This window comes from Lampetra fluviatilis, chromosome 9, assembly GCF_964198595.1.
Source record: "Lampetra fluviatilis chromosome 9, kcLamFluv1.1, whole genome shotgun sequence".
NCBI classification, from domain to species: Eukaryota; Metazoa; Chordata; class Hyperoartia; order Petromyzontiformes; family Petromyzontidae; genus Lampetra; species Lampetra fluviatilis.
This window is the reverse complement of record NC_136283.1, coordinates 951,560-967,223: the sequence shown is the minus strand read 5'-3', so window position 1 is coordinate 967,223 and position 15,664 is coordinate 951,560. Positions and strand designations below refer to the sequence as shown.

General features: G+C 54.9%; 1 long non-coding RNA gene across 1 annotated transcript in view; it reads left to right on the top strand.

Annotated features, from left to right (window-relative positions):
* Positions 1 to 15,664, top strand: part of LOC144934038 (uncharacterized) — a 59,972-nt gene that overhangs the window by 7,988 nt on the left and 36,320 nt on the right. The window contains exon 2 of the long non-coding RNA XR_013637126.1: positions 660 to 749. This is a non-coding gene — a long non-coding RNA (uncharacterized LOC144934038). The remainder of the gene's footprint in view (positions 1 to 659; positions 750 to 15,664) is intronic.

Genomic DNA, 15,664 nt, shown 5'->3' with positions numbered 1-15,664 from the left:
GGGACCGGTTTGTGAAAGTGGTTAGCGCACTCGCGATACGAACCCAGCCACCAAAGTTCGAATCCCGATCACGACCAACATTTAGTGACGATCATCTGAACCCGTCCTGGGCCTCCTCTTCTGGGTCGACCCAACCTCGAATGAGTAGCTGCTTTTGGGTGTCAATATCAGCGCTCGGGAGACAAAGGCGATCGGCCATTCCGGGCTTCATAGCTACTCGCTTACATCTGTTGTCCCAACAGTCTGTTAGAGGCCGCACGGAGGATCTTTGTCTTTTTATTTTGGGTGAACGAGTCCGATTCCGCAGCCGCGTAACGAGCGTTCCAGCTGCTGCCGATGATGATGATGATGATTACGAAGCTGCTGATGATTCTGCTGTTATTTCAGGAGCCGCTGCTGCTGCTGATGATTTTGTTGCTGATGATATACCGACGATTCGTTATTCTGCTGCTGATGTTAGTTCTGTAATTTTAGAGATATTGATGCTGTCGATGATGCTGCTGCTGCTACTGATGAAGATTTTGCTGTTGCCAATGCTGCTGCTGCTACTGCTGAAGATGATGGCTCTGCAGTTGAATGCTGCTGCTGTAGGCGATGGTGATGATGCTGATTCCCACCCTCTCACCCAACCCACCTCTCCCCTCTCCTTTTGTTGGAAGCCCTTGACGAGCAACGAGTGAGAGGAGGAACCGTGGAGCGAGTTGCGGTGATGTCGATAATTGGACGATCTCGCTCTGGCGCGACCGACGGTGGGCGCCTCCCGACTCCCAAACCCCGCGGCGATGATGGCGCCAATGACGCAGTGGTGATGGATGATGGTGGCGGTGATGGTGTGGTGATGGATGATGATGATGGTGGTGGGGGTGATGGTGTGGTGATGGTGTGGTGATGGATGATGATGGTGGTGGTGGTGATGGACTTGATGGGGAGCTGGAGGTCAGCGGATTGCGCGCTGTGCTACAGACCCGGCCACCCGAGTTCGATTCCCGCTAACGACCAACACCAGTGATGATTATCTGATCAGGTCTTGGACCTCCCCTAGGTCGACCTAGACTCACATTAGTACCCAGCACGTTGTGTAAGCATCGCCACTGGGGAGACGAATGCTTCGTGCGCCGTGCCGGCCTTCATTTGTGTTCGCTCACAGCACTTGCCCTGAAAGTCTGTTTAGGTTATAAGGGGATCTTTGTATTTGGTGGTAGAGGTGATCATTGTGATGCTGGTGGTGTATGTGGTGATAGTGATGGCGTGGTTTTTATCATTTTGGTGGTGGTGATGGCACTGGTGTGTGTGCGTGTTGATGGTTGTGGTGGTGTAAGAGATACTCATTGTGGTGGAGTGGATGGGGTGTGTTGTGAATACAGTGGGGAGTGGTGTGTCTGTGTGAACATGCGCACGCACGTGTTTGTGTGCGTGCGTGTTTGCGTGCAGAGTGACATCCTGAACCGGCCCTGGGCCTATCTTCCTTAGGTTTGCTCAGCTGCTGCGGTGTGTAAATATCAGCACTGGGGAGACAAAGGCGTGCGGCCGGTAGATTGTGGCCACCCACCCTCTCGTGTGCCGCTCCGGTCGTTATAGGTGCTCCCCAACATTACTTTCCCCAACGGTCCGTCCAAGGCTACACGGGAGATCTTTGTCTTTGTGCGGCACGCGCTCACGCGCGGGCGTGTCGGTATGCGTCTGGGTTGGCTGACGCGCACGCGAACCCAGAAACGGACGCCCGCGTTCACGCGCGTCCGTTAGAACGCTGGACGGACGCCAGCCCCCCCCCCGCCTCACTCCACTCATCCCCCAGCTCTCCCTCCCTCCCTCCCCCACCACCCACGACCTCCCCCTCCTCCTCCCTGCCCCCGCGCGTGAGTAATCCCTCCCGCCGCAAGCTTTATCGCCTCTCCAAGGTGCGCCTTTCCGTTCTCCGCTCCGCTGGGGCCGGCTCGCCTAATCCCCCCCCCACCCCCTAACTCGGCCCCCCTCCCTCCGTCCCCCTACCCACCTCCCCGTCCCGTGGCATCGCCCCCAGCCCCTCCATCGCCCGCCCCAGGGACCGCTGTCACCGTCTCCCTCGATCCCTGGCCGCTCACTCCCCATCTCACGACGGCAGCCCGATTGTTGTGGTGATGATGATGATGATGACGGTTGTTGTGGTGATGATGATGATGGTGGTTTTTGTGGTGATGATGATGATGGTTGTGATTGGTCACAAACCCATGGGTTCAAAATGCCAAGTGGCAGGCAACAAACAGCGCGATTGAAAGCGTGGTACCGCAACATGAGAGTTAGTTACGTTTCTGGAATTGATAAAGGTTGTACGAACTTGGAAAACAGACGATGGGCGATTGCGATGGTTGTGATGGTGATGGTTGTGATGGTGATGGTTGTGATGGTGATTGTTGTGATGGTTGTGATGGTTGTGATGGTAATGGTTGTGATGGTGATTGATTGTTGTGATTGTGATGGTTGTGATGCTGATTGTTGTGATGGTTGTGATGGTGATGGTTGTGATGGTGATGGTTGTGATGGTGATGGTTGTGATGGTGATTGTTGTGATGGTTGTGATGGTGATGGTTGTGATGGTGATGGTTGTGATGGTGATTGTTGTGATGGTGATGGTTGTGATGGTGATGGTTGTGATGGTGATGGTTGTGATGGTGATTGTTGTGATGGTGATGGTTGTGATGGTGATGGTTGTGATGGTGATGATGGTGGTGGTGATGGTTGTGATGGTGATGATTGTGATGGTGATGGTTGTGATGGTGATGATGGTGGTGGTGATGGTTGTGATTGCGATGGTTGTGATGGTGATGGTTGTGATGGTGATTGTTGTGATGGTGATTATGACCATGATGGTTGCGATATAGCTCATGATGACGGCTGTGATAATGATTGTTGTGATGACGCTGTGATGAGGATTACGATTATGGTTGTTGAAGATTCGTCCTGCACTGATTACGAAAGAGTTCTAGCGAGTTGCCGTAGCGAATTGACCGCATTGCAATCGCTAACACCAGAGGCCACGTCACCTGAGTCCGATTCCAGGCCACGGATAACATCAGTGGCGATCCTCTGAACTGGTTCGAAGCCTCCCTCAATCAATTCGTACCTGATTCGATTCGTCGATATTCACACGCTGCAGAGACAAAGCCGACCGGGGGTGGTTCCAGCCACACAGCGTAAGTCAGAACCCGCCCCAACAGCCGTACGTGTTGTAATGTTCAGCAGTGCACTGCACTTGCAACCCAGAGGTCGCCACTTCGATTCAATCTCCAGGCGCGGCAGCTGAAACAATGGGGACAGCTTCTCGTATCGCCCTCCTCTCTCGCCACGACCTCTCTCTTGAGCCAGCGATGTCGTAGCACCGCAATGAGTAGACCGGCGGGTCGCGTGGGGTGGGGTAAAGTGTGGGTACATAGGCGCTCGCTAACAGCACTGGCACCCAACAGTCTGTTCAGGCTATAGGAGGAGATATTGTTTTAGTTGTATACACAAGAGTCGACTCAGCCTTAAAAGAGTACCTATTGTGGTGTTTAAATAATAGCACCGGTGAGACAAAGGCGGTCGGGCGTGGTGCTGGCCAACCCCTTTCGTGTGCCGTGCCGGCCTTCGTAGGTGTTCGCGAACAGCACTTGCCCCAACAGTCTGTTAATACTACACGGGGGATCTTTGTCTTTGTGTGCGCAGTTTCGCGCGCGGCTCTGTCTCCCTCCCCCTCCTACCCCCGCCCCCTCCCCTCCCCCCGCCCCCCTCCCCCGTGTCGCTGCACGCTCGCATTCCCGTCCCTCGCACGCCGGTCCCACGTAATTCATCTCTGATGGGATTCTCTCCAACGCTCCTCCTCCCTCCCACCACTGCCCCCCCACCTCCCCAGGGCCCACCCACGGCGGCTCCCCTCTCCCCCGCTTCCCTCATCCCCCCGCCCCCGCCCTCTCTCCCCACCCACGCCCCCACCAGCCCCCCCCCCACCTTCTCGAATCCCCCCACAGGCCCCGTCAACTCGTCCCCGCCGTCACATTTGTACCACGTGTCCTCTGCGTGAGTTATCCCCTCGCTCTTCCCGGGTTAATAAGAGAGATTAATTTCAGCAGCGGGAGCTGTCCGGGACTGTGTCCGGAAAATATGACCCCATACTCGATGGTGGTGGTGGGGGGGGGTTATGTAGGAGGCTGGGGGTCTGAGGGATTTGAGGAGATTGGGGCCACTGAATATATCCCATCAGAAATTAAACCTTGGTTAATATTCAACATCAGCCGTGGTCTATCCATCGCTGGATGAAGAACTCCCAAATCCGTGGTCATCTCCCACGATTCTGCGATGTAACAATAATCCATCGAGCAGCTGCACACCGCGTTCATGATAGAGCTCATGAATGATAATCATTGGCACTTTTCAATCCACTCCTAGATCATGGCCTCCACACGTGTCTCACTATGTCCCTCTGTGCATCTCGTCTGTCTGTCTACCTCTGCGCATCTCTCCACACGGTGTCGGTCAATGCGTATCGATTGACCATACTTCACCACGCTGGTCAGTGTGAGCTGGTGAAGGTCGCGGGTTGGAGGGGTGGGGGGGGGGTAGCACCCAGAGATGTCGCGACGTCGTTTGCCGTACGCGGTGAGTCCAGGGTGAGTGGTGAGGTGAGTCCAGGGTGAGTGGTGGTGGTGAGTCCAGGGTGAGAGGTGATGGTGAGTCCAGGGTGAGAGGTGGTGGTGAGTCCAGGGTGAGTGGTGGTGGTGAGTCCAGGGTGAGAGGTGATGGTGAGTCCAGGGTGAGTGGTGATGGTGAGTCCAGGGTGAGTGGTGAGGCTGAGTCCAGGGTGAGAGGTGGTGGTGAGTCCAGGGTGAGTGGTGAGGCTGAGTCCAGGGTGAGTGGTGATGGTGAGTCCAGGGTGAGTGGTGGTGGTGAGTCCAGGGTGAGTGGTGGTGGTGAGTCCAGGGTGAGAGGTGATGGTGAGTCCAGGGTGAGTGGTGATGGTGAGTCTAGGGTGAGTGGTGATGGTGAGTCCAGGTTGAGAGGTGATGGTGAGTCCAAGGTGAGTGGTGGTGGTGAGTCCAGGGTGAGAGGTGATGGTGAGTCCAGGGTGAGTGGTGATGGTGAGTCCAGGGTGAGTGGTGATGGTGAGTCCAGGGTGAGAGGTGATGGTGAGTCCAGGGTGAGTGGTGATGGTGAGTCCAGGTTGAGAGGTGATGGTGAGTCCAGGGTGAGTGGTGATGGTGAGTCCAGGGTGAGAGGTGATGGTGAGTCCAGGGTGAGAGGTGATGGTGAGTCCAGGGTGAGAGGTGATGGTGAGTCCAGGGTGAGTGGTGATGGTGAGTCCAGGTTGAGAGGTGATGGTGAGTCCAAGGTGAGTGGTGGTGGTGAGTCCAGGGTGAGAGGTGATGGTGAGTCCAGGGTGAGTGGTGATGGTGAGTCCAGGGTGAGTGGTGATGGTGAGTCCAGGGTGAGTGGTGATGGTGAGTCCAGGGTGAGTGGTGATGGTGAGTCCAGGGTGAGTGGTGATGGTGAGTCCAGGGTGAGAGGTGGTGGTGAGTCCAGGGTGAGTGGTGATGGTGAGTCCAGGGTGAGTGGTGATGGTGAGTCCAGGGTGAGTGGTGATGGTGAGTCCAGGGTGAGTGGTGATGGTGAGTCCAGGGTGAGTGGTGGTGGTGAGTCCAGGGTGAGTGGTGATGGTGAGTCCAGGGTGAGTGGTGATGGTGAGTCCAGGGTGAGTGGTGATGGTGAGTCCAGGGTGAGTGGTGATGGTGAGTCCAGGGTGAGTGGTGATGGTGAGTCCAGGGTGAGTGGTGAGGCTGAGTCCAGGGTGAGTGGTGGTGGTGAGTCCAGGGTGAGTGGTGATGGTGAGTCCAGGGTGAGTGATGGTGGTGAGTCCAGGGTGAGTGGTGATGGTGAGTCCAGGGTGAGTGGTGGTGGTGAGTCCAGGGTGAGTGGTGGTGGTGAGTCCAGGGTGAGTGGTGGTGGTGAGTTCAGGGTGAGTGGTGATGGTGAGTCCAGGGTGAGTGGTGGTGGTGAGTCCAGGGTGAGTGGTGAGGGTGAGTCCAGGGTGAGAGTTGATGATCTGTCGATATAATGTCAAAATTCTTAGCAACATCGTCCCCCCCCCCTTTATCTCAGCGCCTTCCACATACGGACAGGCAGTGCAAAATAAAACACATTGTTGTACTGCACTATGCTGCCACGGCTATGCTCTTCCGTCTTTCAGCAACCCCACCCTGAGTAGCGATTCCAGGCGGGCACCTATGGGGTACAGGTGTGAGTGATTCAGAGCGGATACATCTTGAGGTTCAACTCTGTCTGTGTGCATCTGCGTGCGCACGCCAGTTATGGGGGGCCGTGGCGCAGTTTTGAAGGCACTTCGCTACGAACAGACTGTTGGAGCAAAAGCCGCACGCGAGGGGGTGGGTGGCCACCACCACGCTCGGCCGCCTTTGTCTCCCCTGTGGCGACGCTTACACATCGCATTAAGTACTCGTTTTGGGCTAAGTCGACCTGCGGGAGCCCCAGTAGGCGTTCAGATAATGGTCACACGTGTTGACGACCGTGAGCGGGAATCGAATTCGTGTCGCCTGCCGGGTGCACAGCATCAGCAGCAGCAGCATCAGCAGCTGCTGCTGCTGCTGATGCTGCTGCTGGTGGTCTCCCAGTGGCCGTGTGCTCCCGCACCCATCGCGGCCATCCCCTCGCGTCCCGCACACGGAGCGCACCAGTCACAGGGTCACCGCAGCACGCCCGTTACAGAGCACGAGCTCTGTGCGTGTGCACGGCGGCAGCGGCTGCGATGTAGTTCAGGAGCCAGATGCCAATGTCGAGGTCTCATAGCCACGAGCAGAGGGCCTCAGCAGAGAGCGTGGGTGAGGTTCTGCTGTTGATCCTTCACGAGCCTCCTCCTCCACAGGGGCCGATCTTGACACCGCTGGTGCCGGTCAACGGCAAGTCCACTCAGATCCACGTCCTCCTGCACCGCATCAGCTCCATCTCTTCTCAAACCCACGCCGCGCCCGTTAAGTCCCCTCTATCCGGCCAATCAAAAGTTGCAACCACTCTATAGGTATAGCAACAAAGTTACCAGACATGCCACTGTATAGCCACTGCTGTATAAATACCTCCCTCCCCACGCCGTGTTGGTCTTTGCGGAGTATTTGACCATACTTCACAACGCTGGTCAGTGCGGGGTTGGCTAAGGGGGCGGTCGTGGGAAGGGAAGGGGATTGGAGGGATGGGGGTCACGACCGGGCAGATATAAGAACTGTTCGCCGTGGCCAGGAATCTAAACCCAGGTTCCCAGGTTCCCAGGTTCACGGCGCATGCAGCTGACGTCACCAATGTGCCACCGCTCTGCTCGCCACCACTCAACCACCACGGCTCCTTCACGATCCCTCTTCATATGAAACCAGACATAGAAACACCACGCAGGAGCTACGTCGACTTCTGGGAGGGCGTTCTTCGCGTCGTTTCAAGGCAAGAAAAACTCTGGACCCCTTTCGACACGCGGTGCCTCATCAGCAGTGCAAGTTCACTACCAGACGCGGCCTTCAAACCCGTGGCCCGCCTCCCATCCCCGCTCTATCTCACAACAGCGCCCACGTAGAATTCACTTCGGGGGTGCCATTTGTGCGTGAGGAATAAAGCGGGGAGGTGGGGGGGGGGGATTGGGTAGAGGTCGAGGGGGGTCACGCGAGGTGTGGGAGGGGGGGGTTGTAGGTGAGGGGGGGGGGGGTGTCCGGGGAGTCACGTGCCCCCCACAACTTCCCGGCAGTGCTCGGAACCGCGACTCACGCTCCGCTGCCCCCCAGGGTTCGGGTGGTCGGTCGGTTCGGGTCAGGGGCCACGGCGAGGAGCGCTCGTGGCTACTGGTCAGCAGCGCCGAGCCGCCGTCAATTAATCACGTGACTCGATTGCTTAGTTGACCCCCCCCCGGCCCCCCTCCCCCCACCCGGCGCGATCACGTGTGTCGCTGCTGCTGCTGCTTTTGTTGTGATTGCTGTGGTTGCCTTTGCTGCAACTATTTTCTGACAACCAGACATCATCAGCAGTAGCATCATCAGCAGTAGCATCATCAGCAGCAGTAGCATCATCATCCCGATTTGCTTCCCTCTCCAAGAACAAACCCCCTGAGGAGCACGGCGAGTTCACCGAGTGGATGTAAGTGTGTTCCACGTGTGTGAGAGAGTGGGGAGCGGCAGTCGACTCAGCCTCGAATGAGTACCCGTTAGACGTGTAACATACATCAGCACTGGGGAGAGAACAGCACTTGGCCCAGAAGTCAGTCCGAGGCTATACGGGGGACCTTTGCCTGTGTCTGAGCGGTGGAGGCCTCTGCGCGCGCAGTCTCCGGGGTCCGCGTCGCGCGGAGACTTCAGCACGCGCGGAGCCGAAACCTCGCGACTCGTGATTACACGCGCCCCCCTCCCTCCCCCTCTCCCTCCCTCCCTCCCTCGCACTCTCCCTCCCTGCCCCTCCCTCCCTCCCCCTCTCCCTCCCCCCCTCCCTCTTCCCCTCGCACTCTCCCTCCCTCCCCCTTCCTCCCACTCTCCCTCCCCTCCCTCCCCTCCCTCCCACTCTCCCTCCCCCTCTCCCTCCCTACCCCTCCCTCGCTCCCTCGCACTCTCCCTCCCCCTCCCTCCCCTCCCTCCCTCGCACTCTCCCTCCCCCTCCCTCCCCCTCCCTCCCTCCCTCGCACTCTCCCCCCCTCCCTCCCCTCCCACCCCCTCCCTCCCCCTCCCTCCCACTCTCCCTCCCTCCCAATTTCCGTCCCTCCCTCCACCTCCCTCTTGCCCGCTTTCTCTCTCTCCGCTTTAATCACTCTCTCTTATTCTCTCACCCCCCCCCTCTCTCCCGCTTGCCCACTCTCCCCTGATTTCTCCAACTCTCTTGTGCTTCCTCTTTCATTTCCCCGTCTCTCACTCTCTCTCTCACTCTCTCACTCTCTCTCTCCTCTCTGAATCTGTGTTCCTCTCTCTCTCTTCCTTACTCCCGCTCTCCCTCGAACCCACTCTCTGACTCTGCCACTCACTTTCCTCCTGCCGTTCCATCTCTTCCACCCCCGAGTGTCACGCTCCCCGTCTCGCTCCCCCTTGCTCTGTCCGCTCTCTCCACTTCTTCTCGCTAATTATTGTCGTCCCTCTCTCTCTCTCTGTCTCGCTCCTCAACATCGCCATAGGTTCCCCTCTTGACATCCCTCTGTCGCCTATATATCATCTCTCTCTCTGAGCTCTCCATCTCTTCCCCTATCCCCTCCCTCCCTCTCTGGCTCGCACGGAACGCGTCGTCTGCGTGAACGCGCGCACTCCCGGGGGGGGGGGGGTGGGAGGACGGCGGAGGGGGGCTGGCGGAGCGCGGGGGGATTCAAGGAGAGGGGGGGGGGAGGGGGGAGCGGGGGGGGAGACTTGCGGGTAGTGTCGCGGGTAGCGCGTTGCACTACGAACTCGGCGACCCGAGTTCGTGACGATTATCTGACCGGGTTATGGGCCTCCCCTAGGTCGACACAACCTCAAATGAGGACCCGCTACGATGTGTAAGCATCGCCACTGGGGAGACAAAGGCGTCCGGGCGTGGTGCTGGCCACCCACCCCTCGTGTGCCGTCGCGGCCTTCATAGGTGCTGCTCGCTAACAGCACTTGCCTCATTAGTCTGCTCAGGCTATACGGGGTGTCTTTGTCTTCGTGTGATTGGCATCGGTAGTGTGGTTGGTTAGAGCACTGCATTGCGATATCGGCGGCCATCCGAGTTCGATTCCTGCTCACGGTGCAGTAACGGTGGCGAGCATTTGAACCGCTCCTCGGCGAGTAAACAGCAGCACTCTGCGGGAGACAACGGCGACCGTGCGTGGCAATGGTCACCCAATGCCGCCTCGTGTGCCGCTCCGGCCTGAACAGGTGCTCGCTAACAGCACTTGCCCCCATTAGCCTGTGTCGGCCGCACGGGGGACATTTGTCTGTGTATATATCTTCGTGTATTGAGTGTGTCCCTCTGTCTGAATGACTGTCTAGGAGGTCTGTCTTTGTATAAGACTGCTCGTGTCTCTCTCTCTCTTTCTCTCGGTGTATGTGAGCGTGCGAGTGTGTGGGGGGGGGGGTCAGGGTCTCTCTGCGTGTCAAGGCGGTAGGGGGCGTGGGGAGCCAGGGGGGGACCGGGGGGGGGGCGTGGGGAGCCGGGGGGGCGGGGTGGGGGGGGAGGCGGGAGGGGGTCTGGGTGATGGTGACTTGTTGTGACTCCTTAAGTGGAGAGGGGATCTGGGGGGGGGGCGGGCAGCGTGCGCTGAAGCAACGGAGGAGGGGGGAACGGGAGCCAGTTAGGGACATTGGTGCGGGGAGAGAGAGAGACGTGGAAAGTGACTCGGGGGAGGAAGGAGGAGGAGGAGGGGAGAGGAAAATCCGTGGGAAGTGAGGGGAGCGAGAGAGACGGAGAGAGGGACAGGAGGAGGGAAGAGGCTCGTGGTGAGAGACGGGGAAGAGGTGGTTTCGAGCAAGACGCGGGGAGACACACTGGGAGAGCCAGGGACAAAGAGAGAGAGATCAGGAGAACGAGAGACAGGGAGAGACAAATACAGAAGAGCGGAACGCCGGGACAAGAGCGAGAGATGTGCAGAGAAGCTGAGAGAAAAGAAAGAGTGGTGGCGAGAAAGACGGGGAAAATGTCGGGGACGTGTAGAGAGACGGGGAGATCGCGACACGGAGGGAGAGGCGTGCAGATGCGGAGACAAAGACACGTGAAGAGAGAGAGAGAGAGACGTGGAGAGTGACTGAGCCAAGTGAGAAGGAGACGTGGGGAGAGAGAGAGACGTGGGGAGAGAGAGAGAGACGTGGGGAGAGAGAGAGACGTGGGGAGAGAGAGCGCGCGAGACGAAACACAAACACGGCCGAGTGCGGGAGGGCGAGCGAGCGAGACGCACGGCTAGAGACGCAGAGAGAGAGACGCAGGCGTAGCACGCCGGAGTGTTTTGAGAGTGAGAAGGGAGAGTGCGGAGAGAGGAGAGGGGGGGGAGAGACACGGGAGGCAGCGAAGAGCAAATCTCCCGTGACGGCTCCAGATTACCCGATCCCCGTTGCCGTGACAACCCGTCGCTGAGAACGGCTCCGTGGCAGCTGCGAAATTTGTGAGAGAGCGAGGGGGGGGCGGGGGGGGGAGGGGCGGGGTGGGGGGCGGTGGGAGTGTGGTGGGGGTGAATTTAGTGTGGATCAGAAAAGTTGGACGAACAACAACTCAACACATCCGTCAACAACGCTGTGGCCTTAAAACAAAACAAATAAAAACAGTTATATATATAATCGGCGACGTTTCGGGCAATGGCCCGTGCTATGAGGGGAGGGGGGAGCGGTGGCGCAGTGGTTAGCGCGCCGCACTGCGAATCTCGGTGCACCCCAGTTCCATTCCTGGTCACAACAGCGAAAATATGAGCCGGATCTAGGCCTCCCCGAGATCAACTCAGCCTTCATATCGCTACCTTGTATGCTGTGTAAACATCAGCACTTGCGAGACAAAAGCGGCCGGGCGTGGGTCGCGGCCAGCCCAGGAGCTCGTGCGCCGTTCCGGCAGCATTCCCCGCTGCGGCTGCTGCTCGCTACGAGCGGCTCGTGCACTCCGCGAACGCCGCAGCAGCAGCAGCTGCAGCAACTCGTGTGTTTACTCACCTACAGTCACTTTGTCTACCCACTGCTGGGTGAAGGAGTCTCCATGCCGTTGTCGGTCATAGGGGTCCCTTGACCATACTTCACCACGCTGGTCATAGCGCACTAATGGTGATGACGGTGATGATAACGATGTTGGCGATGGTGATGATGATGGTGTTGGTGGAGATGGTGATGGTGTTGGTGGTGATTGTGGTCATGATCATGGTGGTGACGGTGATATTGATGCTAATCGTGGTAATGATGACGTTGGTAATGGTGGTGTTGATAATAATGATGATGGTGATAGTGATGTTGGTAACGATGATGGTGGCGATGATGATGGTGGTGATGATGATGATGATGGCGATGATGATGGTGGTGATGATGATGTTGGTGGTGGTGATGATGATGATGGTGGTGATGATAATGTTGGTGATGATGATGTTTATGGTGGTGATGATGATGGCGGTGGTGATGTTGGTGATGATGGTGGTGATGTTGGTGATGATGATGATGTTGGTGATGATGATGATGATGGTGGTGGTGGTGATGATGATGGTGGTGATGGTGATGTTGGTGATGATGATGATGTTGGTGATGATGATGATGTTGGTGATGATGATAATGGTGGTGATGATGATGTTGATGGTGGTGATGATGATGGTGGTGATGGTGATGTTGGTGATGATGATGTTGATGGTGATGATGATGATGGTGGTGATGGTGATGATGATGATGATGGTGATGATGATGGTGATGATGATGGTGGTGATGATGATGTTGATGGTGGGGATGATGATCACGTGCGCGGAACTCACAACAGCTCCTGACGCCACTTAAATCCATTGGCGTTGTCACCGCGCGCCGCCCTCTCATCCCCCCCCCACACAACTTCGCCCGTGATCTATTAATATTAATATTAATTAGCGCAGGTCGCGTGCATTAATTGCCTCGTTTAGCGCGTACGGAGAGAATGATCTGGAGTGTTAATGAGGCCGTCTGAGTGGACTTGGCAACGTCGTTATCACCATCATCATCACCATCATCATTGTCGTCACAACTTCCATCATCATCATCGTGATCATGATGACTCCGTTCATAATATTGTTGTCTCGTTAACATCATCGACATCAATTACATCATCTCATCATCACCATATCAGTCATCACCACTACTCCCAAACTATAATCATCTTCACCACCACCATCATCATCTGAGACGAGGTTTCATTTAGACGCCGTATGAATTCAAATGTATAACTACTGTCTTCATTGTCATCATCACCATGATCACCATCATCAATCATCACTATCATCATCACCATTGCATATTTCATCATGATTCCCAAAATCATCATGGCTTCATTTTACCATCATCGTAATCACCGATCAGAACCTTCACAATCATCACTTTCATCACGAGCGCGAATTGATCAAAATCATAATCATCGTCACTATCATCATCATCATCGTTCCCGTCTTCACGGACGGAAGGTTTGGCATCACGGAAGCGGCCAGAAGGCATTACTCGCGGATCGTCGGACCGGCTGAAGAAATAAATGAACAGGGCCACACAGAAACACCACAAAATAAATCAACAGGGCCACACAAAGACACAAATAAATAAACAGGGCCACACAGAAACACCACGAAATACATAAACAGGGCCACACAGAAACACCACGAAATACATAAACAGGGCCACACAGAAACACCACGAAATACATAAACAGGGCCACACAGAAACACCACGAAATACATAAACAGGGCCACACAGAAACACCACGAAATACATAAACAGGGCCACACAGAAACACCACGAAATACATAAACAGGGCCACACAGAAACACCACAAAATACATAAACAGGGCCACACAGAAACACCACAAAATAAATAAACAGGGCCACACAGAAACACCACAAAATACATAAACAGGGCCACACAGAAACACCACGAAATACATAAACAGGGCCACACAGAAACACCACAAAATACATAAACAGGGCCACACAGAAACACCACAAAATAAATAAACAGGGCCACACAGAAACACCACAAAATACATAAACAGGGCCACACAGAGACACCACAAAATACATAAACAGGGCCACACAGAAACACCACAAAATACATAAACAGGGCCACACAGAGACACCACAAAATACATAAACAGGGCCACACAGAGACACCACGAAACACATAAACAGGGCCACACAGAGACACCACAAAATACATAAACAGGGCCACACAGAGACACCACGAAACACATAAACAGGGCCACACAGAGACACCACAAAATACATAAACAGGGCCACACAGAGACACCACAAAATACATAAACAGGGCCACACAGAGACACCACAAAATACATAAGCAGGGCCACACAGAAACACCACAAAATACATAAACAGGGCCACACAGAGACACCACAAAATATATAAACAGGGCCACACAGAAACACCACGAAATACATAAACAGGGCCACACAGAAACACCACAAAATACATAAACAGGGCCACACAGAGACACCACAAAATACATAAACAGGGCCACACAGAGACACCACAAAATACATAAACAGGGCCACACAGAGACACCACAAAATAAATGTCACCCTCCCCCCCCATTCCACCCCCTCATCGGGGCGAGCCTAATCAGCGAGCTCGTTAAAAGTGTAATGGTCCGTCGCGTGTGTTTACACGCTTTGTGTTTACACGCCTTGTGTTTACACGCCTTGTGTTTACATGCCTTGTGTTTACATGCTTTGTGTTTACACGATTTGTGTTTACACGCTTTGTGTTTACACGATTTGTGTTTACACGCTTTGTGTTTACATGCCTTGTGTTTACACGCCTTGTGTTTACATGCTTTGTGTTTACACGCTTTGTGTTTACACGCCTTGTGTTTACACGCTTTGTGTTTACACGCTTTGTGTTTACACGCTTTGTGTTTACATGCCTTGTGTTTACACGCTTTGTGTTTACACGCCTTGTGTTTACACGCTTTGTGTTTACATGCTTTGTGTTTACACGCTTTGTGTTTACATGCTTTGTGTTTACACGCCTTGTGTTTACACGCTTTGTGTTTACACGCTTTGTGTTTACACGCTTTGTGTTTACACGCTTTGTGTTTACATGCTTTGTGTTTACACGCTTTGTGTTTACACGCCTTGTGTTTACACGCTTTGTGTTTACACGCTTTGTGTTTACACGCTTTGTGTTTACACGCTTTGTGTTTACACGCCTTGTGTTTACACGCTTTGTGTTTACACGCTTTGTGTTTACACGCTTTGTGTTTACACGCCTTGTGTTTACACGCTTTGTGTTTACATGCTTTGTGTTTACACGCCTTGTGTTTACACGCCTTGTGTTTGTTTACACGCCTTGTGTTTACACGCCTTGTGTTTACACGCCTTGTGTTTGTTTACACGCCTTGTGTTTACACGCCTTGTGTTTGTTTACACGCCTTGTGTTTACACGCCTTGTGTTTGTTTACACGCCTTGTGTTTACACGCCTTGTGTTTACACGCCTTGTGTTTGTTTACACGCCTTGTGTTTACACGCTTTGTGTTTACACGCCTTGTGTTTACACGCCTTGTGTTTACACGCTTTGTGTTTACACGCTTTGTGTTTGTTTACACGCTTTGTGTTTGTTTACACGCGACGGTAGTGACGGGACCGCGCCCGGCCTCGCTCCTCTGGTGGACACGGGGGGGGGCGTCCCCCTCATCCCCCCCCCCCACACATGTCCCTCCCCCTGCCCTGACACCCTCATCATCACTCTCGCCTCGTCACGGATGAAGAAGAGTCACGAGAGCCAGTCAGCTCCCCCCCACCCCAACTTTTATGTTTACGTTTATGTGTGTGTGTGTTGGAGTGTGTAATCCGTGGGTGAGTGTGTATGTGGGTCTGTATATGTGTGTGTGTGAGTGTGTGGCTCTGTATATGTGTGTGGGTCTGGATGTGTGTATGTGGGTCTGTATATGTGTGTGGGTCTGGTATCTCAGTCATCTCGGTCATCTCGGTCATCTTGGTCAGTCGACCCGTGGCAACTGGGTCTGCCC